Source organism: Cygnus olor, chromosome 3 (genome assembly GCF_009769625.2).
Source record: "Cygnus olor isolate bCygOlo1 chromosome 3, bCygOlo1.pri.v2, whole genome shotgun sequence".
Taxonomy (NCBI): Eukaryota; Metazoa; Chordata; class Aves; order Anseriformes; family Anatidae; genus Cygnus; species Cygnus olor.
Window position 1 is genome coordinate 50,962,031 of NC_049171.1, and position 27,401 is coordinate 50,989,431.

A 27,401-nucleotide genomic window follows, 5' to 3' on the forward strand; every position below is an offset into this window, starting at 1 on the left:
CCTGTGGGGGTGGCTACAACAATGGAAGCAGAACAACTGGGAACGCCGGGGCAAACCCATCTGGGCTGCTGCATTGTGGCAAGATATTGCTGCCCGGGTAGAGAACCTGGTTGTAAAGGTACGCCATGTAGATGCTCATGTGCCCAAGAATCGGGCTACTGAAGAACATCAAAACAACCAGCAGGTGGATCAGGCTGCTAAGATTGAAGTGGCTCAGGTGGACCTGGACTGGCAACATAAAGGTGAATTATTTATAGCCCGATGGGCCCATGACACCTCAGGCCATCAAGGTAGAGATGCAACATACAGATGGGCTCGTGACCGAGGGGTGGACCTGACCATGGACACTATAGCACAGGTTATTCATGATTGTGAAACATGTGCTGCAATTAAACAAGCCAAACGGTCAAAGCCTCTCTGGTATGGAGGACGATGGCTGAAATACAAATATGGAGAGGCCTGGCAGATTGATTACATCACACTCCCCCAAACCCGCAACGGCAAGCGCCACGTACTTACAATGGTGGAAGCAACCACCGGATGGCTGGAAACATATCCTGTGCCCCATGCCACCGCCCGGAACACTATCCTGGGCCTTGAAAAGCAAGTCCTATGGCGACATGGCACCCCAGAAAGAATTGAGTCAGACAATGGGACTCATTTCCGAAACAACCTTATAGACACTTGGGCCAAAGAACATGGTATTGAGTGGGTGTATCACATCCCTTATCATGCACCAGCCTCCGGGAAAGTTGAACGATACAATGGACTGTTAAAGACTACACTGAAAGCAATGGGTGCTGGGACATTCAAAAATTGGGAAACACATCTGGCAAAGGCCACCTGGTTAGTCAATACTAGAGGATCTGCCAACCGAGCTGGACCTGCCCAATCAAACCTGTTACGCACTGTAGAAGGGGATAAAGTTCCTGTAGTGCACGTAAGAAACATGCTGGGTAAGACAGTCTGGGCTACTCCCGCCTCAGGAAAAGGCAAGCCCATTCGTGGGATTGCTTTTGCTCGGGGACCTGGATGCACTTGGTGGGTAATGCAAGAGAATGGGGAGGTCCGGTGTGTACCTCAAGGGGACCTAATACTGGGTGAGAATAGCCCATGAGTTGAATTATAATATGTTAATTATAATATAACACTGTATGTCATCGCTACCATGGTTGCTATATATCATAGATGAAAATGGTGATTAATTAGAAGGTATTGGAAAGAGTGTAACCTGAGCATGACATAAATGGTATGGAATAAGGGGTGGATATCTGTCCTGGTTTCAGTTAGGACAGAGTGAATTTTCCTCCTAGTAGCTGGCAGGGTGCTATGTTTTGGATTAGAATGAGAAGAGCGCTGATAACATGCTGATGTTTTAATTGTTGTAGAGCAGTGCTTACACCAAGCCAAGGACTTTTCAGCCTCTCTCTGTCCTGCTAGCGAGCAGGCTAGGGATGCAGCAGAAGCTGGGAGGGGACAGACCCAGGACAGCTGACCCAAACTGGCCAAAGGGGTATTCCATACCATCTGACGTCATGCTGAACAATATATAGGGGTGGCTAGCCGGGGTGGAGGGGTGGCCGGCTGCTCGGGGATAGGCTGGGCATCGGTCAACGGGTGGTGAGCAATTGCATTGTGCATCACTTATTTCGTACACATTATTACTATTAATACTATTTTTATTATTATTGTTGTTATTCTTTTCCCTGTCTTAATAAACTGTCTTTATCTCAACTCACAGACTTCACTTTCCCGTTTCTCTCCCCCATCCCGGAGAGGGAGGGGGGAGGGTGAGCGAACGGCTGTGTGGTGTTTGACTGCCAGCCGGGCTAAACCACAACACCTAGGGAGAAAAGTAAAGGTCTAGAGACACAAGAAAACTTTAGACTAATTAATGACTATCCTTGTGGAAAAGCTAGTACCAAAATAACATAGCTTAATTATTATCACCATCATTTCAGGAACCTATATATCTTTAACTTCCTATCTGGTTAGTAACACGGCACAGCCCCATGGTGTTTTCGTTGGACTGTCTCCTTCAATTCAGGCTGATGTAGCAAAGGACTTCATGATGCACAGCCTGGAGACCTTGCACAGCTCAGGCAGTGGCTCCCCATCTCAGCTGGGAAAAGGCAGTGGGGAGGGTGGATGTGGTCCTTTGTCTGGGCATCACTGAAGCAAGTCATGAAATGCTGAGGTGAACAAGTGGAGCAGGTTTGTTTGTTTGAAAGGTCACGCCTGAAATGCTGTCAAGCAAAGCATTTTTCAGTTTGTTTTCAACTCCCTGCACCCTCTGTGACAGAGATTCACAGTGTCCCTGTACTTCTTATGTCCTTTTAGAGAGGGAAAAGCAGGAGACAACAAAATGCCTTGAGCTTAAAAGGCTGTGCACTGGGGAGCTAATTCAAACAGGGCCTGACAACATCGTCTTCACCTAACTGTTAAGTTAACATTTGCAACTCAAATGAGAAACACGTCATGATTGCTGGATTTCAAATAGATTACCCAAGGAGTAGATACCACTCACTTTCAGTAAAAAAATATCAAAATCTGACCCAAAAAATTCTTTAGCAGAGATAGAATTATGGAAAAATGCAGCTCAAAAAGTGGAGAAATGCAGACATAAAGTGTAAACTAATTTACTGAAAATGTGTGCCTTCCCCTCCTTTCTCTCAAGACATTTTCATTTTCCTACATTTTGGCACTTCTGATATGGACTGCCACTGTAGCTTTAATTCCCATGTCCTGGGGACCAAGGAGAATGAAAAACAGGAAGCTTTGGATAATAGTTCTTCTGGTGGAACTGAGACCTGAATCCGGCCACATACAGCAAATTGGTGATGTCTGATACAACCCATTAAAAATACCCCATGTAGTCTATAAATTACAACTGTGAAAATGGAACCAAATCCTCTTAATATGCTTTTCTCAAGAACATATTTTTATGTACATCTGGGTGTTTGCCTAAACCCATATGTTATTACTTAACCTCTGAATCTATCAGGTATATGGACAATAAAATCTACAAAAGTTAAAGCCTAATTTAGTATAGATCGGTCTGGTTTCCCTGAATTTCCTGTACTTTTAAAGCAAGCGTTAGCTTTGTTACCTGGAGTGCCTACAATTGTTAGAGTTCCCAAGCAGCTCACAGCGTAGGAAATAAGAGGTGTTACAAAGCTTGAGTATAAAAATCCATTTCAGGTGAAGATCTATTTTTCATTATTTATTTAGGTTACATGTGAGACAAAAAAAGTGTGCAGACCAATGGCAACCAGCATGGTGTCTTTACTACCTTGTTCTCAGTCCTGTTACTCCTGTATAGAACACAGCTGAGATGGGACTCCAGGGGCCAGAGTGAGGGCAGAGGAGTGATGAGGATTATCATAAAAAAACACTTCCCTTAATAACAGTTGGAAAAGGAATGTTTCCTCAAACCTCACTAATAGTATGTTTGATTTTTTTTCTTTTTTTTTTTTTTTTTAAGAAATAACGTGCATTAGAAGTCAAATATTTCACCTTTAAAAAAATGTTGGTGGCATGGTGAGTGCCCAGAAAATTGATACAGTTAGTGATGGAGAAAGCGGCAGGGAGCTGAAAAGAGAGTAAGATGAACATCAATTATTTTCTTCTCTTAATGAAGACATTTTAAATTATTTTTGAAAACAAATTACTGCTGTGGGCAGTATTGCCTGATGTTTTAACCAGATGAAATAATGGAAGAAATATCTGATGGTATAATTGCTTTAATTGTGCATATTCAAGTAGGGTGCATGGCTGCCAGTTTTAGCAAGTCGAAAAAGTGAAATGCCATTTCTCCTCATTCAAGGAGCTACAGCAGGGGTTAGAATTTTTAGAGGTGAAAAGGAAAAAACAGGACTTCCTCCTTATTTTGGTTTTGTTTTCTATCTTCTTCCTGCATTCTGACTTTCAATATTGCTGAGACATTGCATGAGATCAAAATTCAGAAATGAAATTTTATATAAGGTCCCTGACACCAAAACTTCATCTAGCTGACATAGAAGTCATTAGGGACTATATAAGCTTCTTAAACTCCCTGAAAGGACTGAAATTTTCATATACACATATAGGACCAATCTGCTGCAGGCACATAGCAGCATATTTAAAGATGATTTAAAGATTTACATTCTGAGAAGCCAAAGAGGAGATATAAAAGTCTGAATTCTTGTCACTTCTCAAATGCAGACCTATCTTTGACTTATGTAACTGGAAGGTAATATCACAAGATATATTTGTGCCTAAGAAAAATACAGGTTACAGAATACCACCTTACACGGTATTCCAGTAAGGCTTTTAATCATTTCACAGTTTTTTTGCTCACTACTTCCTATATCTTAACTTAATTTTTTGTCAGTCTTTGGGAAATAGACATATAAATAATTTGTCACCTGCTCAGGTATATAATGAATGGTAGATGCTACCACCATCATCCATGGACTGTTCTATTTAATTCTTGTAAATGGAGTTCATTTGGAGGAGGAAGTTCAAGGACACCCTAAAAACCAACACAGGCTCTTGTTTTGTAAGTTGTTTGTTGCTTGTACTTTTTTAAGTATTACTTATTTTGCACACCCTAACACTCATTTCCATCATGGCCTCTTGTTCCCCAACAATTGTTTCTTAAGCGTACTTCATTTTCTATTTTTATTCTTTATTATTAGATTCCAGCTTTTTTGGAAATATTGTTCTCCTTTGTCTTTCCCATCATCAATGTCAAAGGAGAATGAGAAGAAATTCCCTTATATCAGTAATCTGAAATCACCCCACAAGAAGTTTTTGGGATAATAGTCCGTGAAATGTCATTCCTTGGAATTGGACTAAACGGCAACTGTGGAGGCAAATGGGGAAAATCAGACCCATAGGTTCCATTCATTTTCTTTCTATGTAAATAGGGTTGAAATCTCTATACTGTAAATTGAGAAGATGCTGTCATTATAAACAAGGTCAAGAAAATTGTCTCTTAAAGAGGGATCAAATTTTAAATTATACAGTCAAGTTTGTAAGTACCACATTAGCTGGTTATTTAAACTTTGACATTATATAGAATTTCCTGGGGAGAAAAAAAAAAAAAAATTGACCTTTTGTTGAAGTACTGAGCAGCAACATTTGCCACCTGAGAGCCAGAACTTTTCAGATTCTGGGTGTTCCTGTGTTAGAAGAGGAATACTCTGCAACAACTGTAACCTGAGCACAAGAAAGGTCATAGTCTTGGTCATCTCAAAACACGTTTTAAAGGTTATTGAAAATGTATATGCTCACTAAGGGAAAGATCCTTATTGTGCATTTTGATGACTGTGGTTTAGTCCTAGTGCCAGTATTAGGCTTTTAGCCTCACCATACAGACAATGTGGAGAAATACACCTCTGAAAGAAAATTAATGTTTTCTAACATTTTTAGGTGCAATCTCTGTGTAAAACAACATGGTAGGCTTTCTGTGGCAGGATTCTGATGCCAAGGCACAGTGTAAGGAGCCTACAGCTATGACCTACAGGAAACACGATGTGTAGGATATCTGAACTGGATGTGAGCCTGTATACTTAGGATCTTGAATAGCAACCAGTGTCAGTTAGCCTCTATCTCAAGAGAGCACACTCCTTTTTTCATATTGCCATTCACACCTCTGAAAAACAAGGAATCAGATAAAAGGCTAGGATTTTCCATGGTATGGTAAGCATCACTAAGAAATGACAAATAACTCTTTACTTGATTATTCATTACCAAATTGCATACATTTTTTTAAAAAGACTGCAAAAAGTACTTTACATATACAATACAATTTAAAAAAAAAAAAAAAAAGCTTAATTGGCAATAGGATACATGAGATTACCTAGAAGGTTTCCTTTTTCTGAGTCCTATGATTTACAGAGATACATATGTGCAACCTGCAATTTACATCTTACTTATCATCCAGTGTATCCATTTTTTCCAAAGTGACTACCATGACTTGAATCAGACTGAGTAGAGGGCACAGTGTTTAAGTTCCCAGTGCATTTATAAGGTCACATTCATCCTTAGTTTAAGGACAAATGAGAATTCATCCCCTAGTTAAATCATTTATTTTGGTCCAAGTTGTTGTGCTCTGGGAACAGCTTTAGAACACACTTGCCACAAACCCTAGAACCATCCTTTAAAAATTGCCTTCAGCTTTTCCTCCTACTGCAAGACCATGCCAGGAAGTAGGACCAGAATTGTTCCACTCAGTCCTATGCCATCAGGAGGTATGCTTTTTTGTACATAACAAGTATGTGAGGAAAATACTGCAAGTCAAATCTACCACAGGACAAAAGGAAACAATCAGTGTAATATAAACTTGTATCTAATATTTCCATGCTATGTCAATACATTAAAAATATTCTTAAAATGCCAGTCAAAAATAGTTTAAAAGTACCTCATAAAATTAATAGTCCTACTGAGTGTTTATGAGATCAAACCCCACATTTAATAACACCGTTATTAAAGAAAGTTGTATACTAAGGATATTATTTACAAGAAGAAAAGACCAATTCTATTTTTAAGAGAAAGGTGTTTTTCTTGTCCAAGACAGTAACTGATGATCTTCCCACAACTTTTGGGTTCTGTTAGACAATGAAAGAGGCCTGATGCTAGACTTCATAAAGCCCTGAAATCATTTGCATTTGTTTTGTAACTACATTTCTATGCAAATGTACAGCATTCAGCTTAACATCAGTAATTTTAAATCCACTAAGTAGAAACACTTTCTGAGACTTTGTCAGAGGGAAAGGATTAGAAGCCTTAAGCCTGACTGAAATGCTGGTAGAGTATAACTCATCTGAAAAAGTTTCAAGACTAAAAAGTCACCATTTCTTTTTTTCTGAACTTTTCTTCTACTCAGAATAAATAAATATGTTCTGCATGTTGTGAGTAGAGATATAACAAATCTTTCCCTTCTTTTTCCCTTTTCCTTAATTCTTTGCAGGCAATTGCTTATTTTTACATTATAATAGCTTATCATTAACCTGTGCACACACCTATTCTCTAGTAATCTAGATTCTTTTTCCAAACTTGCTTGTTCCATAACAGTGCTCAAATTCAATTTTCATCTGACACCTCACAAAGATACATTTGTTCTTTCAGGAAATCATTGGCCACACATTGGCACAATCTGGGAACCTGCCATTACAGGAAAGAGCCTGGGAAAGCCAGCATGGTTGTAGGATGAGGAACATACATGCAAGTGCACATACACACTGAATGTTCTCTGTGTGTAAGTACAGGGAATGGACACCATTTCTTGCTCTCAACTTCCTACTACACAACTTTGAGTTTGAATTCAATAACCACAAACATAAAGCAGATGCATATTTGCCTTACTTTGGTACAATACTAACTCGTAGCTGTGAAGATCAGATGGGACAGTAGTCATCACAGTGATAGGTGACACAGACCACAGAATGTCTTCTTCCAATTCTTGCATAAAGTCTTGCATAAATTCTTGCATAAAGTCTGAGCTGTAAATTTTGAACTATAAGTGACAGTATCCATAATAGCAGCAAAGCACTTCAAGTTTTTAATAACTTTCACTACTAAATCATGTGCTTTATTTGTAGTTTGAATTAATATAGCTTCAGCTTCTCCTGTTGCTTTAAATGTTTTCACTAGAAAATGACAACATCACCTTCATAGCTGCCCAAATACCAATGCCAAATCCACTGTGGCTTCTTCCACAGCAGCAAAGTGTTAGTCCAAGAGTGTGAAAGGAGGGGTTCACTGCCAGTCAGACCATACAAGGTGTTACGATCAATACTGTGTTGCTCCCATCTCTCCTGCCCCCTCCTTCTGAGTGTGCTTGCATTCTTTCCTTCATCCTTCCCCTACTCTGTGTGCTCTATGCCACTTGATATTAATATAGTTCCAGGAAGAAATTCATTGAGTTCTTTGGCCTGTAACTGTTTGCTGTCATGGCTTGAAACCTGTGATTCAGGCATACAAGTGCCTGCACGAGCCTCTGCCAAAGCCCAGAGCCTGCTTTTCTCCATAGCCCAGATGTGAAACAATGTACAGCTCAGTACCTCTTTCCTGTGTCATATGTCTTAATCCAGATCAGCACCAGGGAAGCCAAAATGCTACTTTATTAACTTTGTAATAGACAAATTAGTTTAGAATAGAATAGAATAGAATAGAATAGAATAGAATAGAATAGAATAGAATAGAATAGAAATGGAATGGAATATGAAGTGCTAAAAAGTCCATTTGCTCCTGAAAGGAAAGCCAAATTTGAGAAATTAGGGTAGTAGAAATCATTCTTCTGTGTCCTAGCCATTTTTATATGCTGTTGGCAGCTAAAAACTCTTGTAAGCAGTATGGGATGCCAACAAAGATATAGTTGGAGTTATTTACATTTTTCTCTCAGAATTATTAGCTTTGTAGGCTTCATGAGAGATATAGAGTCACTGTACAGGTTTTGCAGGCGTACTGATATGACTGTCTATGGAGTTATGATCAGATAGAGCTCAGTAAATGAGGATGGGTTTATCAAATGCCTTTGGCAGTGTCATAAAGAACTAGACTGTGCACCTTAAGCATTGCAGGCCTGTATTTCATTTTACCCTTAGTGGGAAGATCCATTGTGCTTGTAGCCTTTTGATTAAGACACACCTATGATCTGCACAAGTGATGTCATCCCAGCATTTATTCCTTTGAAAAGAAAGGATGCAAGGCTACTGCTTTTCTTCAGAACCAATGTCACAGCTCAAGAGATCAGAATGTTTCCTGTCATAAGTTAGCACAAGAAACAAGGTACTAGATCTTCTCTTCAGCAATTGCATAGTCTTTTCATTTATCCATTCTAGCCATTTATTTCAAATTGGATATTGCATAAGGCAAATCAAGACATTGCTTTGCAGCAGTGAATACTGAAGCACCATTGGAAACCAGGGAATGCAGTAAGAAAATGAAAAATATTCCAGTTGGATTTATCTTTAAAAGTTGGAATACAGATTTATTCCTCTCTCACTGGACAATGGAAAATATGGATATTTTCCCAGGATATGAAGAAAAATTACTTGTCTGCAAAACCAAGAGTAGCAGAGGTTCTGATCATAAGGTGATAGGGCTGTATAGTTACTCTGTCTTGTTCATGAGAGCATTTACAACTGCCATACCTGTCCTTTTTGAATCAAAAGTATGTGAACCTGTTTGTTTGAGTCCTTAAGAGTGAAACAGTTTCAGATTCATTCTGAAAAAGCCAAAGTGTAAGGAATAGAAGTGACCTCTTGCAGCCCCTCATTTCAGCACCTGTGTGGCCACAGAATAAATTTCATCAGAGATGTAAAAGCTAAGTAAAAGCTAACCTAACAAAAAAGGTGTGTTTTTTTTTTTTGTTGGTGGTGGTTGTTTGTTTGTTTGTTTTGTTTTTTTGTTTGTTTGTTTTCACCAGCTGAATACTTTTCCACACATCCAGCCCTCTTGATGCCCTCTCAAGTACTAGTAGCAGCACAAGTGATGTGCCAACAGTATAAAAGTCAAAGCCCTTCGGAAAAGAGGGAGAAAGAAAGGATGGGAGAAAAGTTACTCCTTTTGACTATAGTCTGCACTTGTGCCTGCTTGAAACCACAACCTCATACATACAGGTTCTTCTCCCTGCTTGGGATGTAATTCTCTTGGGTGTTATATGCTTACTCTGCACATTCACTTCTTGTCTTCAGCAACTTTTGGCAGCTATGAGCTGTGGTTTATATTGGGTAATTACTGAAGTGGAATTATCTAAATGTCCATAAGGAGATGAAAGTGGGGGTGGGAATTTCAACTAATCCAGTTCTGCTTTTTGAGAGGGAGCAGAGTTTAACTCATAGATGTTACAGTCAAAAACAGCCTCCAAATTATTGCGATAATTGCAGCAGGATCTCCAGTGCAAGAGCTCCATTCACCTGTAGGAGGAACATCCAGCTGGCACAACTGTTTGGTCATGAAAAATGCTTCAAAACAGTTTGAGATCCAATTGTGAGATTATAAAAACATTTAGGGGAGGTGCAGGATGTTTGGTTTCAAAAAATTGTCTCCCATAGGTAAAATGACCTGTACTTATTAGTAGAATGAATAATGTCATCTGTTTAATTATTTTTTTCCCAAACACTTGCATCACATTGTATAGGAGGAATATTTATTGCTGGATTGCTTGCAATTAACTCAATTACCAAGGGCAAAGCAGGTTCCCTGAGTGCAGGTGGCTGGCCTGGAACTGTCCTTGGGAATCCATCCAGCCAGAGAGACCCCTCCAGAACCTCTCCAAAGAAATCTCTCTGCACCCATGAACTGCAAGATGAACTTTGGATGACTGAAAAGCAAAACATGTTGGTTTTTCAGCCCAGCTGCTGCTGTTGGATTGCTGCCTCTTGCCCAACCATGCAACTTTCAGCCCTGTCCCTGTTCAGCTCTGTTCCTAGATTGGATATATTTAAAGTGTGCAAGTGGTTTGCTCTCCATAATGGCATTGTAAGCACACTGCTGTTTACTAGTCCTTAGCTGTGTTTTCTCCAGGCTTTGAACTTTAATGACTCATGCTGATATACCTGACATGATGAGTGCTTTCTATATTTAATTATGTAAAAGATTTTTGTGATACTCTGGTTGCAATTGTAGCTTTGGCAGTTGATAATCCTCCCAGGGTGGTCTCAGTGCTTTTGGAAGTGAAAGAGAACAGGAAGCACGTTTATACCTTAAACTAATTTCTGGAAATGGGCAAAAGTAAAGTAACATCCCAAAATAGGCTCTCTCATCAAAATTCAGCCAGTAAGCATGCTCTAAGCAGTGCTACCCCTCTATAGAAGGCCAGATAGCTCAGCCTCAGGTACAAGTTTTCTACAAAAAGCAGAGAGATACAATTTGTTTCTTAGGGTGCAAGAGTGGCAAGAAAAGGATCAAGGGACCATAGACAGCCCTGCCTGGATGCAATTGCAAGAACAGTGTCTTTGCTGTCACCTCAACCAGCAAATCTAAATCAACCTAGGAGTATTTCAATATATGGTAGAGCTACTGCTCTCATGTTTGTGTCATCAAAGCTTAAGAACAAAACCCCCGAAGAGTGTGACTCATATGAACCTTACTTGCCATCACAATCAGAATTCATGTCATGAGATAAAACCACCGTCAGGATCTTCATCTGAAAGGTTATGTATTTGGTTAGAAATCTAATGTTAGGAACATAATCTATGTTTCAAATTTGTTTTTATCAAGTCATCTGACATTTATATTTTATGGAAATCGTGGTCCTACTTAATTCAATAGCATTGTAATTTTCCATCTACTTTTCATTGTCACATGTGTACCCACTTAGGTGTGTCCTCTGCAGACAACGTTTAACTATGATTGCTGAATTAATCATTTACAGCTCTGCAAAGTAGACTTTGAAGAAAGAATTGCTTGTCTCTCAAAGGTCAACATGAGACAAGGTTATGAATCCTAGGCTAATAGCTCAAAGGCTGTTAGTACCCCACCCAGCACGTCTAAAATAGATTATTGTCCCAATTATCAGGTATTTGTAGACTTAAATTAACTTTTGTTTTGCTGGGTGTGCTAATTCTTGAAACAGTAATCAGAGCAGTTTGCCTTGGCTTGGTAGAAAACTGAGTATCTAAAGACTAGGCCATTCTGTCCAAGGCCACCAGTCTGCAGGCCAAAGCTCTGAGCCAAGACAAGCACTGCACTGAAAGGTGGCTTCTTAAGAATACAGACAGAGTCAGACCCAGGCCACTTACACGGAACGATGTGCCATACTCTTGCCCGTTGTCACAGGCAAAAAGTCATCAAGATTAGCCTGACAAGGAAAGACATTGCTTCTAATAACATAATAAAACTACTGGAAGCCCTGTAACACAGCAGCTTTATATCACAGCTATTCATCTTAGAGAATATCTGAGCAATGACTGGCATTATTCAAACGAATGAGTCACTATGAATTTTGTAAATACAGGAAATAGATTTCATATCTGCACGTGCTGACTGATTAAGCTCTTTCAGACTGATATGGCCCATAAACTGCAGCATAAGTAGGTGAAATAATGATCCATCTGAAGACTCCAGGAAAGAACTGGAGAGAACAGCAAGAAGCCTGCAGGTCTGTCTGTCACCGCTTATCTAAACCGGCAGTCTGATCTGAGTTGCGCCCAAGCTGGCCCCAAGGGTTTTCTGAAGCACCTGGTCATTCCTCCTATCCATCTCCAGTTTGAGAAAAAGACCATCAATAGTAAGGAGTCCCAGTCATACCGTATTGTCTTGTGTCATTATCTCACAATGAAAACTGGGAAATAGCAAGTGGAAAATTAGCCTGTAATTATAAACTGTCATTGCTTTTCAGACAGAGAAAGATGTAGGGAGGAAGTTTGTGCTGTCCCTCATATGAATTTTGCCTAAACACAATAACCAGATGGGAAACTGACCTAATACCTCACCCGGCATGCTTTATTTCTCAATTAGCATTTGGGATACAAAGCCGGACTTCAGCATCTATTCTCTTTTCACAGATATTTCCCAAAAAGACCTGAAGGTTTCAACATCATGTGATATAAATCTAGCTTCTAACTTTATTTTAGCATTCAAATGCTATCGTTCTTCAAGGAGTTTATGATGCTACTTATTACATGCCACTAGAAATCAGCATTGTTTGACTCTGTACACATGCAAACAATTTTTCATCATCCTTGGGAATGAGTAACTTTGATAAGGTCTTTAGGAAACATTCAGATGAACATATATTTGGCTCTCATAACATTCTCTTCATAGCTTTAGTTTATACAACTAATGCATTGTTAACTGTAGACCTTGAAATTTCACTCAAGCCCATCTGAAAAGGTACCTGTTATGGATCTTTTCTTCTAAGCTCTGCAGATTTTCACAACCCTACTCATGAACTAATTACTTTGCAGCAAAGTAGCATTTTTTTTCCCCTTGAAAAAATGTCCTAAAAGAAGCAGACAGTTCCATTGGAGAACTACAGGCCAGTCAGTCTCACCTCTGTGCCTAGCAAGATCATGCAGCAGATCCAACATGGCTTCACTAAGGTCAGATCATGCCTGAGAAATCTGGTAGCATTCTATGACAAGTTTACAGCATTGGTGGATGGGGGGAAAGCAAGTGATGTAATCTGCCTGGACTTGTGCAAAGCATTTGACACTGTGTCCCATGATATCCTTGTCTCTAAATTGGAGAGACTTGGATTTGATGGATGGACTGCTCGGTGGGTAAGAAATTGGCTGGATGGTTGTACTCAAGACTTGTGGACAACGGCTTAATGTCCCAGTACAGATCAGTAGTGAGAGGTGTTCCTCAGGGATCAGTACTAGGACTGGTGCTATTTAACATCTTTGTCAGTGACATGGACAGTGAGATTGAGTGAACCTTCAGCAAGTTTGCTGATGACACCAAGCTGTGTGGTGCAGTCAACATGCTGGAGGGAAGGAATGCCATCCAGACATGCCATCCAACCTTGACAGGTTTGACAGGTGAGAATTTCATGAGGTTCAATAAGGCCAAGTGCAAGGTCCTACATTTGGGCATGGGCAATCCCAAGCACAAATACAGGCTGGGTGGAGAATGGATTGAGAGCAGCCCTGAGGAGAAGGACCTGGGGGTGTTGTTTGACAAGAAGCTCAACGTGATCTGACAATGTGCACTTGCAGCCCAGAAAGACAACTGTGTCTTGGGCTGCATCAAAAGAGACGTGGTCAGCAGGTTGAGGGAGTACTCTCCCCTGGAGTACTGCGTTCAGCTTTGGGTCCCCCAGCACTAGAAAGACAGGGACCTATTAAAATGAGTCCAGTGGATGGCCACAAAGATGATCAAAGGTCTGGAGAACCTTTCCTATGAAGACAGGTTGAGGGAGTTGGGGTTCAGCCTGGAGAAGAGAAGGCTCTGGAGAGACCTTATAGAGGCCTTCCTTTCCATAAGAGAGCAGGAGAGGGAACTCTATCAGGAAGGGTAGTGATAGGACAAGGAGTAATTGTTTTAAACTAAAAGAGGGTAGATTTAGATTAGATATTAGGAAAAAATTCTTTACTCAGAGGGTGGTGAAACACTGGAACAGGTTGCCCAGAGAAACTGTGGATGCCCCATCCCTGGAAGTGTTCAAGGCCAGGCTGGATGGGGCTTTGAGAAACCTGGTCTAGTGGGAGGTGTCCCTGCCCATGGCAGGGGAGTTGGAATTAGATGATATTTAAGGTCCCTTCTAACCCAAAGAATTCTATGATTCTATAGAGTTACATATGTTAGAGATATATGTAGACGGAACCCACCATTCAAACAAATGTAAACCATAAATTTTCAGATGGGAATGAAAAGTGAATTATCTTGGATGTGAATACTGAAACAGATGATAGAAGGCTAACTTCTGACTAATTCAAAGATGTATTCCACATAGCATACAAATCCAAAAACCATACAATACCTATTTCCATTTGTATAGAAGATTTTCCATTTTAAAAATATATAATTTTTCATTTTAAAATATAATTCCAGCTCCCGTAAGTTTTAATATAGGCTACACCATTGGCAGAACACATTAAAATTTCAGAAAATCTGTTCCAAATATGAACAAAATGAACACTGTTATCATCATACATTTAGTCCCACCATCCCTTTCTTCTTTGCCTTTCTGTACAAATATGTATGTGCCTGCACACGTATGGATGAATAGAAATAAGGTTTTTCACCCAAATCTGAAGGAATAGCACTCACACCCATTGTGTTCCTTTTTTCTGTTGTTTTACTTGTCTTAAAATCCATGTAGTGTCAAAGAAGAGGGCAACTTGGCCAAAACTTAGTGTTTTGTTTCAAGCCAACTTCCAAAGCCCATCTCTAAAGGCCCCCACCTATCCTTTGTTTCCCTCAGATGAATAGTATTGCTTTCAAAGAAAAAAAAAAAAAAAGTGATTGTAATGTTAAATGTTCATGTGTTTTTTCTGGAATCGCTTTAAATTGTCATTCAGAGGGTACCAAAATTCAACTGTGCGTGAGTTTCAACTGCTGAACTGTAGCTAACCATTATAGCTTGGAAAAGGAATAACTGGCTTTTTGTAACCAATCCATTGTGTTAACAGAAGCTAGCAAATAGTCATAAATATCTAGTATTTATACATGAGGTCATCATCATGCAAAACACAAACAAATGAAAAACAAACAAAAAGACAGAGATGTAATTTACTACCTTCACTTAGAGCGGACTTCACTTCCCCAGAATTTAGATACTTACTACCATGGGTCCCCTTAATAGCCAATGAAAAATATTCTATATACAAATGGCCTTCATCAGCATGTTTCTTACATGCATTCTGGGATGAGACAGCATATTGAGATGAAAAGGTTATATAGCTATCTTTTAGGTGGTTAACATAAGCTGAGATGGATCATACCTTTAGTTAGCTCAGTATATGTGTTGAAGGGGGAGCCAGACCCTTCTCAGTGGTGTCTAGTGGCAGCAAAAGAGGCAATGGGCACAAACAGTAACATGAAATTCCATCTGAATGTAAGCATTCAGATGTTTTGAATGAATTTCACACTCTTCAGGTGAAGTATGTTTCACTGAGGGTGGTCAAACACTGGAATAAGCTGCCAAAAGCAGACTACAGATTCTCCATTCTTGGACATATTCAAAACCAGGCTGCACAAGATCCAAGGTAACATACTCTAGCTGACTTTACTTGACCAGAGGGATTGGGCTAAATTATGTGGAAAGGTCCCTTCCACCATCCAGGACTCCATGATTCTGTGATACATTATGAAGATTTATAAAATAAGGGTTCCATTTCACTTTGAAATCAGTTTTGTGTTATCAAATTGATATACATCATAATTAAGACTATGCAAGAATGAGTTTTCTGCTAGATATATTTCTAAAGAAGAGAAAACCCCAAATAAATCTGTCTCAGCAAATGGAAATAGTAGTTTGATAGCTAACTATTACTGAGTAAGACAATATGTAAAGAGCAGCCAAGCTCTTTCAATACCCAATGAAGTGTTATTGTATAGTAGGTTTGAAAGTAGACTAGAAACAGTAGTTAACTCCCCCCACATTTGGAAATAAAGCTATCAACATTTAACACAATGGTGAAGTACAGTGGTACTGTTGTCAATTTGATATACAGTCTTCTTTCTTTTGCCTTTTATAAAGAAGAAATAAATTGTGTAAGAAACAAACTGATAAAATTACAATTTCTGACATTTTTGACATCCTTATAATATTAAGAAAGGACAAAACCTAATGAGAATGAGTGCAGAAGTAGTTTCCTTCATTCTTCTGACACTTTGAGTTATTCACTGTAGTCACAAGTAACCTCTTTTTGCACTATATCACCATATCTGAAAAGTTCTTGGATGAAACCTGACAACACTTTTAACTTGCCTTTATCCAATGTTTTTTGTGGCTAAGTTTCCCAGTTTGCTTCTTCCACCAAATGAAAGGCCTGAGTCATAGAAGAAATATTGCAACATATTAATTCATGATTGCAGGTATAATAGCTTTGCTGATCCAGTCATTAATTCCAGGTACGCTGAGCTTTGGCCTGTCCACTTGAACATCATCTCAAAACTTAAAACACAATCCATTTAAATTGGACTGAATAATTAAAAATATATAATGCTACTATGGATTTCATGTATTTATGTATAGTTTAGCCCTTAGGAAACTTTTAGCTGTTGCCACGCAAATATCTACTAATGAATTTATCTAATAATTGCAATACTCACATACTCACTCAGCTAAGGCAAATTCCCAGTCAAAGCAAAGGAAGGAAACAGAATCTATGAAGGTATAGAATCTATGAAGGGAAAAAAAAAGAAAAAAAAAGAAAAAGAAAAGAAAAGAAAAAAGGTGAAAAAAAAAAAAGACCTAACACACACAACAACCACAAAAGGGGAGAAGAAGTGGAACCAGCTAAAGGAGCATAGCAAATAACCCCATAGAAAGTGACATCAAAGAATCTGTTGTTGCCAATACCACTGCCTGGTTATGCCAGGAAGAGCGCTGGCCATCTGGGGCCAGTGGAGCTGAGTAGGTGATTTCTTGAGGTCTCTTTTTTTCCCTACAGTTCTGTAAATAAACTTAAAATAAACTTAAACTTAGATAAAAATTAAGCAGCAGACAACATTGAACAAGCCTGAAGTCCTAGTCTTTTTGCACAAGATGATAAGCAAGGAATGGCAGAAGGATAACTTTATGGGTGTGGTCATTCCTAAGTAATCATGAGGTAGCTTACAATTCCCTTTCCTCCAACCTCCAGTGCTGCATCATGTGTTAAAAAAAGTCAAATCTTTATTCATATTTTATTCATCTTTCCATAAGGAGGTCCATGAAAGCCAGTGTCTGTCTGGAAGTACATGTGGCTTCTGTTTGATACTAAGTATTATTCTCCTGATGGTTCAAATATATATATATATATATATATATATATATATTAATAGGCAAATAATTTGAGGAGAAAAAGCATAATTGGAGTGGAAATGCCTGCCTGGTCTGCTATCTAACTGGAGATAGAAAAATCTTACCAAATACAGTATAGGAAAATTTGCTGTTACAAATTATTTATGAATTATGCTTTATACCAATGATGAAATACTTTCCATAGTATTAATACCCAGTATTTTGCTTTGGATTTTTATTAAAGAACTGAGGATCAAGTGTAAGAGCCTTAAATTCATGCTCTCCTTTCTCAGAAGTGGTTTTGGCCATCACTTATCTAATCTCTGCATTCCACTTTTGCTAGTGATCCATTTTATTAGTGGAGCTGAGCAAATCTTTTTGAACATTTTATAACTCTAATGCATCTGTCTTTGCTTTTTTTTTTGTTGTTCTTGTTGTTTTTGTTTATATTCCTGAAAATTTTAAGTATTTCATTTCAAGTGAAATAGAGCATCCCAAGCAACACAAAGTGACATTTCTGGGTGTTTTGGTTTGTCAAGTAAAAATTTTTCATTCCCTATGATCTGCGCTAGTTTTATTTTTGTTTATAAATTCCACTGCTGAACCAATAAAATCAATTACTCCTGGTGGCCTAGTTTCATCTGCAAAGATTTTGCTGCCTTCTTCTATTGAAAGATTATTCAAATCCACAAGAAATATCCCCACTTCTGAAACTACAAATCTCTTTATTTTCACCCTTATGCTCATTTTCCATGTTTTTTTTCTGCTTACATATCATTTTTCCAGGAAATTTCTCCTGTGCTTTCTTTATTACCTTGAGATGAAACAGAGGTATGCAAAGGGGAAGAGCTTGAATTCCATAAATGGAAGAGTCACAAGAAAATTACACCTGATGATTTGGGATATATGGTTTAATCTGTTTTAAAGAGCATTTCATTTACTTGCAGTGCTTTACACATTAACTACAATAATAGTAATATATGTCTTATTGAATGCTTTACTGCTGGTCATATAATTATGGTCTAAAGCATATTTGCTTTAGACACAAATGTTTTAAAATACCTCTCTAGGTGATACGCAAACATAAAAAGCTGATGTTAAACTAAATGCAAGGCCAATTAATGTGTTCTAGTGGTCAAGCACCATTCAAACTCCACACAAAATGTCCCCCATGATTTATGCATAATCTTTTTCCCATTGCTTGCCTCCTTGACTTTTGGAGAAATCTGCATCCTGCCTATTTGTTATAATATTAAGGTCTAAATGCTTCAGGAGATCTAAAGGAATTTCTGGTAACCCTGTCTGAAGCAGAGATTCTCAAAGCATTATCACTGTTCATGATATCTCAGAGACCATCATATTTCAACCTCATAATTAGCAATACTGTAAAAGTGGCATGAATTTTAGTGAGCTACAGTCTCACAAGGGGACAGTTTATCTACCAGCACTTCAAAGGTAGATTGCACTGTTTCTGAACACGGTTCCCAAAGCAGATGACATACCTTCCTACTATCTTAGTAGGAAAAAAAGATGCTTCGTGCCTGTTGAATATTCTGGGCCCAATTCAAGCCCAGGGTAAGTGAGAACAGTTTCATTTGATATAAAGAATAGATCATTTATATGATCATTCTAGGCCTAATGTAAGAGGGGGAAGTTGTGCTGACATAGTCTACAAACGCTTGAAGTGACCTTTGATCATTATAGTATATAACAAATCTTGCTTTAATTTAAGAATGCTATGCCTTTGTATCTTACAAATGAGAAATTTAAGCTAATTATCCCTGAAGATTTATTATATAGAAGCATCCATCTCTAGCCATGGCTTATACAACCTCAGCCAAAATGTGATAAACACTATTTTGCACAGCCAGCAAAATTTAATCACACAATGCTTAATCTTACAGTATGATACACAATGTGTTTTGCTTCCCACCATCCACCTAACAGTCACAAGGCTGGGACAAATCACTGCAAAGGGTCGGATCAAAAAAGGACAGGTCCGGTTGCATGGCAGGATAGAGTTGCACTGACAGAGAAAAGCCCTAGGTGCAGGGGGTGTTTGAGGCTCCTTTCTGCGATCTGATGGAGAACAGATGTGCCTTAGTGAGGACAAGATTAATCCTCAAACATCCCATACCCCCTGCTATAGGACACAATGAAAGTTCTTCATACAAGGAGAAGAATGCCCCAAGCCAGGGATCTGCCTGAATTTTCCAGGAATGGGATGGGGATGGGCTTCTTCCTTCGGCTGAGTGCAGAAGAGGGCATTGTAACTGCTTTTGAAGTGATGAATGGTGCATCTAACCAGCTGGAGCAGGCCACCTGCATGCCATGCACTGGGAGATGGGGAAGTACTCAAGGAGTAGTTAATAACTCCTTGGATTGACAGTAGCAGATTGTGCAGCCTTTTGGCAAATGGTGACTTCAAACAGTAGATTTGCATTTACCCTCAAACCAGGACAAGGGAAACTCCAATTTACGTGTGTGTGTTTGTATGTGCAAGCATAGATGTCGCATTTTATAAAATGCATTGTTGACTCATTCCAGAAGTGAGACAGGGGTTTCTTCATGGTGCAGCTTGAGCCGTATGCCAGTAGGGCAGGATGAATTGAAGATAGTATTCCAAGTAGCCTAATACATTCTTGCTGCTGTAGTTAACTTTCAGTACAAAGCAGGAGGAAAACAAAGGGCTAAAGAAAGGAAAATTCAGAAAGATCTACAGCCCAGGGAACCTGAAAGGGATTAACTTGGTCTCCCAGGCATGATTCGTTATGCTGATCAGAGAGAATAAGGCAACGTGGGGCTGTGGTAGCCGCCGACCTGCTAAGCCCCTTGGAAGTCTGAATTGGCAAATATCACATCCCATACTGAATGACTTGCTCCATCTGTGTTTGCTAGTGTCCACATTGACAGCTGCCTGCCATCTTGGCAAGAAAGTTGATGCAATTTGAGAATCTGCAGTGGATGTCTAGCGCATGCACACACAAAGGCTCACAGCCTTTGGGCTAACAAAGCCTGTTAGTTAGACACTCCAGTAAATAAAGAAGTCCATGCATCCCAGTACATAAACTAATTCCAAAATCATTAGGAGTGCTTGAATCCATTCACACAGTGGTGGCTGAATGTGTATTTACTCACACAAAGTAGTGCCAAGAATTGAAGACTTCTGTGCGTGTTAACTTCCAGTTAGTCAATTCAAATATGGAAGGCATATAATGTTTCCTTAAAAAAGGGAGATATATCAATCTATCTTGCTCATGATACAAAGACAGCTGATATTAAATAGCTGTTTTAATTATCTTTCCATTTAGTAACTTTATCAAAACACAGAGGATATATAATCCTCACTTTGAATGGTTATCACTGAATACACACCCAAAGCATCGTAATCAAAAGAGGAGGTGAAGAACAAATCAATAAACAAGGAAAGCATAAAGAATTACAATTTTTTTTTTTATCCTACCCTTTGCCACTTTTCAATCTGAGTCAGAGAAGAGCTGCCAATGAGAAGTACGATAGCTATTCCTCTAGGTCATTCAAAGAGACAGAAAAGTATTAACACATCATTCATATCATTCTCTTTAAAGGAATCAAAATACAAGTCACTGACTACTTGTGGTTATCCCAGCCACCCTTTATTCATAAGTAAGGATACAGTCAGAGGCGTTACATGGATGTTATTTACTGTTTACTGGGCGTTTACTATATATTTTCTTTTGTGTTACTTTAGCTTTACACGGTTATAGATTCATGCATGAGGCCCAAGCTTTTTGATGAGATTTTAAAGAGGTGAAATACCTCATAAAACAATGAAAACTATCATGAGTTTCATTTTGCCTTCAGATTCATGCATTGAAACCAACTAAAGCCTCAGGGTAGACAAATTTAGGTCACATTTGTGAAAAACAGTTCTGTTGCCACAGTACAAGTTACTCCTGCTTGCATAACTGATATTTTCAAGAAAGCAAAATAGTCTGTTTCATAAAGAAAATTTATTCAAAAGATTTAACAAAAACTTTTTAAAACCAAGAGCTGTACTCTAACAAGACCCAAGTGGCTACTTTACAAACCATTGAAGAAGCCCAGCCAAGATGCCTACAATATTTCTTACTGTCCCTCTCAACCAGTCTGTGGGAGGAAGCATTAACCTTGCTCAGTCCTCTGTGGCTGAAGAGCAAACAGGTGTCTTCTCCTCAAGGAATGGAGCACCCTGGAAGTGTTAGAGAGCAACTCTTGGATGTCCTTGAGCAAAATGTTTGCAACTGTGCCTGGCTTTGGGATGAGCTATGAAGTCTTAGGGATGATGTTCACTCCTTCCACTGTACAGCACAGAAGAGTGTCAAGCTTTTGGGGAAAAAAAAAAAAAAAAAAAAAAAAAAACACAAACTGAGCAAGTTCATCAGCAACACAAAGGCTGGCTTTAAACTATGATCTCTGCAGAGGGGGGCTTCTGCAAAACCCACCAGTGAGCAGAGTTTGCCATCCAGTGTCTTCTGAGCCCCTTCTTCATTGCAGAGGATGCCATTTCTTGGCACAGCAGGAAAAAGTATAAGATGCTGGTTTGGGAGGGAGCGTAACCGAGGCCAGGAGGATAGGTGCTGAATCATCAGAGACAACAATTTCTGACAGCATTTTGTGCAGCTTCCTGTGCCAGGAGAGAGTGAATTTGGCCCACTATAAATACTGCATGGTAGGTTAGGATAATACAGCTGCAGCAGTCCAGTTTTATGTGCTGCCTATTAATAAATGATACTGCTCCAGTGGCTTTCTAACAGTTCAGCAGGAGTTCACTGACTTCCATCTCTGTCATTAGAACATGCAGCATTATTTATTTATTTGTTTGTTTGTTTGGGGGCTTGCATAAAGCACCCCCCACACTCCCTCCACTCACTAAAAACTTTCAGACTATTTGCATAATTAATTGACAAAATGTCAGCTTAGATAGGGTCTCATCCTTGAGCACTGCTTTGTTTTATGTTTCCAATTCCTAAGATTATCTCCCTCAGGCACAAAGCCGAGTAAATAGACTGGCCTTTTACCATACCTTGAAGGTCAACAAATTCAGGGTCTGTCAAGCCATTGGGTGATGTGGATGCTAAAGCCAAGGATCCTGCACCAGTGCAGCTTTGCTTTCTGCCCCCAGACATGCTTTATATCTCCATAAAAAGCTAGCTCTCAGGAGCTAGGCATAGAGAGGTTAATCCTTATTGCTAGTGACACTGGAAAAAGCTTATGACAGATGCACAGTGGGTCCCCTTTGGAAGACTGTGCATAACTGAGAGCATGGGAAGGATGTTTTGCACAGAACTGCCAGGAGGCTTAGAAACTGTATTAGAAAAAGGCTGTTTTTTTCTCTGCATAGCTCATTTAATGAACCTCTGTGCCTCAGGGTAAGGGAATGTACAGTATTTGAGCAGATAATCTATGTGACGTAACAAATTAACCTCTGAAAAGAACCTCAATAGTTATGCAAAGCTCTATCTTGCTTTCTTTTGAATAACCAAGCCCCATGTCCTGAATAAAAACAAGTTTTTACTGTAAGATAGATAGCTAGTGCTCTGCTATTACACTTGGTACCAAAAAAAATAGTAATAGGAAGAAAGAAAAATAATGTTTCTACCTTAGTAGGACACCATTCCAAAAGGAGCCTGAAGAAATGGGAAGGGTAATTCTACCATCCTGCTTCCAAAAGGAAAGTTTTTATGGATCAAATTTGTCTTTTACTATAGATTTTAACCCATATTACCATATTTGCAGGGAGGGGAGGAATCATAATTATCAGTAGTCACTAAGTGGCAGGTTTGTGTTTTGATCTAAGTAAAGCACTCGCAAAGATTTTTCGCTGGGGATGAACCGATGTCTTGAAGATGAGGTGGGGTGACATAGTTCCCTAGTGCCTGCCTGAGCTGATAGTGGCCCAAAATTTTGTAAACAAGCAGGCCTCAGGATTTCTAACAAAGCAGCTACATTCTTTGTTTACCAGCTGTTAGGACTGCATTAAGACTCTTACATCCTGGGTAAGTGATTTCACGAGGTAGTTTGAGTAGTAAGGGAAGTCTCACTTCAGCTTATGGCTCAGGGCAGTCCAGCCAAAAATAGGCAAGAAAGGAAAACAATGCTGATATCTGAGTGAAAGCATAGGGTAAAATACAGAGCCGTTCTTGCTCAGCCCCTTTCTGTACCACACAGAATTTCCAAAGAGAAAAGTTTTATGCTCTGAGAAGAGCTCTCAGGTTGGTGTAATTACTTCGTCATATTCTATTAACTCGCAAAGACATGAGAGTCTTTGGGACTTTCTTTTGGTTACATGTATCAAAAAAGAGTTGACATTCTAAAGGGTTTGTTTAACTTTTTAAAGTATTTCTGTGGTAATTTCTTGATGAGGGCACAGAATAAAATTACCATTTTGTACCATTGTAAACCAAGTAACGCAAGAGAAGGAAATAAACACAAACCTGTGCACCTTTCTCCAAATACTGAATGGGAGATCCTGCAATCTGTTGCTGCAAAAAAAAATCAGCTTCAGAGCAATGTACATTCTAGGGGACAATACAGAGCACAGTGCTTACATTAGAAATCAAAATCTCCCAAAATGCAGCATGTTTCAGTTCTGTGTTTGAGGGTATTATATTATTCACATTAATGCCAAAGCTAAAGAGCAATCTGAATAGCAGGAGGTCTAAACCACACCAAGAAAAAAAAAAAAAAAAGAAAAAAAAAAAGACTTAAATAGAGGTCAGAAAGAGACATGGGTTTTGGTAATCAATCTCTTAGCTTCCAGTTTTAGGCCTGTACTTGTCTTTAGCACATGAGTAACCCTATAGAAGGCAAGCCTTTGCAGGACAGGTTTTTAAAAGTCACACAGCAGCAGTAAATAACAGCTGTGGGGAAGCTGAGGAGTGGGAGAGGAGCTGGACTTTAACCTTGTCACTCCTTCGAGAATGATTGTTCCCTGTCCTGACCTTGAATGAGTATGATTTTCTGAAGGGAGAAATTCCATGTTTGTGGTGAAAAAGGAAACATTTCTCTGACAGATTATTTTGTTAATAGCAGCTGTCTGAAACTGCTCAGATACTTGGAATGTCCCACTAAGTCCCAACAGAGAAGGCTTAAAGGGCAGAGGACAGGTGAGGAGGTGGTTAGATGTGTGTATCAACGCCATTTCTGATGTGGCTGTCTTCTTCAAGGATTTGCATATTTGCTCCCTCTGATCTCTATTTAGACCTGGAACCAGCACTCCAAATGCAAACACGCCTCTGCTGAGGACTGGAATCTGTGTTTGGACTGAGTCAAATGTTGCCTCGCAGTCTCACCTCGATTATACACATACGCATGCAAGTGCAATTATAATGTAGAACAAATCTCATTGGAGGGAGAATTTCTTAATTTGTGCTGCTGCCTAAACAATCACCGAGCTAACACATTAAGGTCTTTTCAGCTCAGCTGGAATCAACTTAGAGGGCAAGTAATGAATCTAATTGTTACGCTAGTTTCCATGTCAGCAAAATAACAGATGTACAGTATAACGGAGGAGGGGAAACTTGGGTTTTGTTTGTTGAGCAGGTGCTACATTAACTATCACATGGAAGTTTCTCAAGTGCATTTGGAGCCAGTTGGAAGGGAGCCAAGAGCACAGCCTCCATGTCGTCCTCTGGACATCCAGCTGTGCAGCTGCATAAGCCCCCAGAAGCAGCTGCGGCAGTGAAGACAGTGACACCTTGTCACTTCTCCTTCAGCCATTTCTAACATCCCACCAGAAACACCAAGTAAATAAAACACCCAGGAACTGCCCTCCCCCAGCTATGTATAATGCAACCCAGCTGCCAGATATGCCTGTCAGAGCATGCTAGGCAGGCTGGGGGGACAGTAAGTTACCCCAGGCCTCCAGCGATTATAGCGCTCAGCACATCAGGGGATGGAAATAAGTCTGCACATGTGCTAAAAGGACTTTTGGGAAGGATCAGTGGGTCTGTATAGGCGACACAGTGATAAGCTGTGCTGTAAAGAAATGATTTGACATGCCAGGCAACTGCAATCCCGCTGGAAACCAGGGTCTGTTTAATAGCAGCGCATAGAAAACGTAGCCTGCAATTAGGCTGAAGCTGTCATCAACAGGCAGAAAGAGGCTTAGCGCTGTTACAGGAGCAGAGGTGGTTATCAGGGGCAGTCTGTCTTCTCTGAACAATTTCTCCATGGCCAAAAGACCTAGAAGCTCGTGTTTGCATTTAGCACAAAGCTCTTCACCTAAACCGTGCTAAAGATGTGGATGAGGGGGAAGTCCACAGATGGGAATGCGTAACACAGATTCCCAGTGTTCAAATGAAATGTGACTGAAAAACAGCCTGGAAACAGAGTGCTGGCCTCAGAAATTTAAAAGGTTACAGGGCTATACAGAAGCTAAAGAGGAAAGGAAAGCTATTGGTACACAAGACAGCATTATTCACAAACACGCTTCTTCTGGGTGTTAATTCACTTGCAACAGTTGAAAAAAGGTAAGTGTTTTAAAATAAATGTAAAAATAAGTTCAAACATCTGCATGTAAAAGGCATTCAGAAAACTTAGTGGAAGGAAGACAACCTGTGTGACATTGATATAAGGGTAATACTGTACAGAAATGTATTGTGCAGTTGTGCAGAGTGCTGTGTTTTAAGCGATGAAAGTAAGTTCAATTTATTGGCAAGTATAAGGAACACATATACACATATAGATTAAGTTATATATTGATATTGAAATACATAATTAGAGCCGTGCTAGTGACTGAGCAGAACGGGAGATAACGAGTAGACTTCAGGTGTTATCACGGAGTCTGATGCAGAAATTATTTTGAGGGGGATCTATAACCAAGTGCTTATTGAAGCAAGTAATAAGAGTTTATTACCCTTATTTTAGTAGGAAATAGTGCCCAGGATCTGAGTTGCTCTGCAATACTGTATTCAGCATGCTCAGATTCACAGATTCAGCATGTTTGCTAGCTCCCCCCCCCCAAATAAATAAATAAATAGATAAATAGATAAACAAATAAGCCTTGTGATTGTAGTGACTTACTTCAGAAAAAGGAATCACTAAAAATTAAGACGATTGTTAAATTAAAAAGAAGCCACTAAAGGGATAAAAATGCTTACAGTTGCCATGGAGATAGTTTTATAAAATAAAAGTGAGCTGTTCAGAGGAAATGTATACCACAATCAAGACTAAAAATCTTAAGAAAAGTTAGCATAATTAAAAGAGAAGAAACCATTAAAAGCATCATGTCTTTCAAAAATAGAATTTTGTAGAAGAAACAGAAAATTAAGAAGAGTAGAAAGCTGGTACAGGGTATAAAAAGGTGTCAAATGAGATTTGGAGAGAGAGCTTGCTAGTCACATAAAAGCTGTATATTTCTAAAAAGAGAAAACAGGAAGCAAGTGATCCTTCAGAGCTCAGAGGTGACTGAAGTACACTAAGAGTACTCCAAAAAGCCATAAAATAAAATATGCATGATTGATTTGCATCAATATTTACTACAGAGAAGTTTGCAAGGTTTCTTCTAGAGGGAAGTCTGAAAAAGTGATTAAAATTAAAGTATCAACTAAGAAATTGTTGATAGGGTTGTTCAAATGGTCCTAAAAAATCTCAGATACAAATGTCCTGGCTCTTACCTGAGATGCATATCTTTGTTGCTCAGCCTGGTCATTCTGCTTTAGAGTCTTTGTTTTCAGAGTTTTGTTTTGCTTTACGGCTTTGATGGAGGCTCTAGAGAAAAGAAATGACAAATAAAAGTGACTTCTATATCAGCCAAGTTGGTCAGTTAGAGTAGCATTTGCAGATGATTCAATAACGCAGTAGGAGCAGTCAACCCACCTGTTGTAAAATGAAGTCATACTGGACAAATCTGTTGCAGATATCTGAAGATGTAAAACAAACCTTGCTGTCAGGACACAGCAGGGGCTGGGGCTCCCTGGTTTTGGGAGCAGTGGGAACCCCCAGGGCAGGGCCTGGCACCAGGACCCAAGCCAGTGACAGTCCCAAACCAGGC

At 39.3% G+C, this 27,401-nt stretch overlaps 1 long non-coding RNA gene across 1 annotated transcript in view; it reads right to left on the bottom strand.

Moving 5' to 3' along the window:
- Window positions 1-27,122, bottom strand: part of LOC121068068 — a 46,130-nt gene extending 19,008 nt beyond the window's left edge. The window contains exons 1-2 of the long non-coding RNA XR_005818590.1: window positions 27,025-27,122; window positions 16,714-16,784 (exon numbers count right to left, since the gene is read on the bottom strand). This is a non-coding gene — a long non-coding RNA (uncharacterized LOC121068068). The remainder of the gene's footprint in view (window positions 1-16,713; window positions 16,785-27,024) is intronic.
- Between the last annotated feature and the right edge of the window lie 279 nt (window positions 27,123-27,401).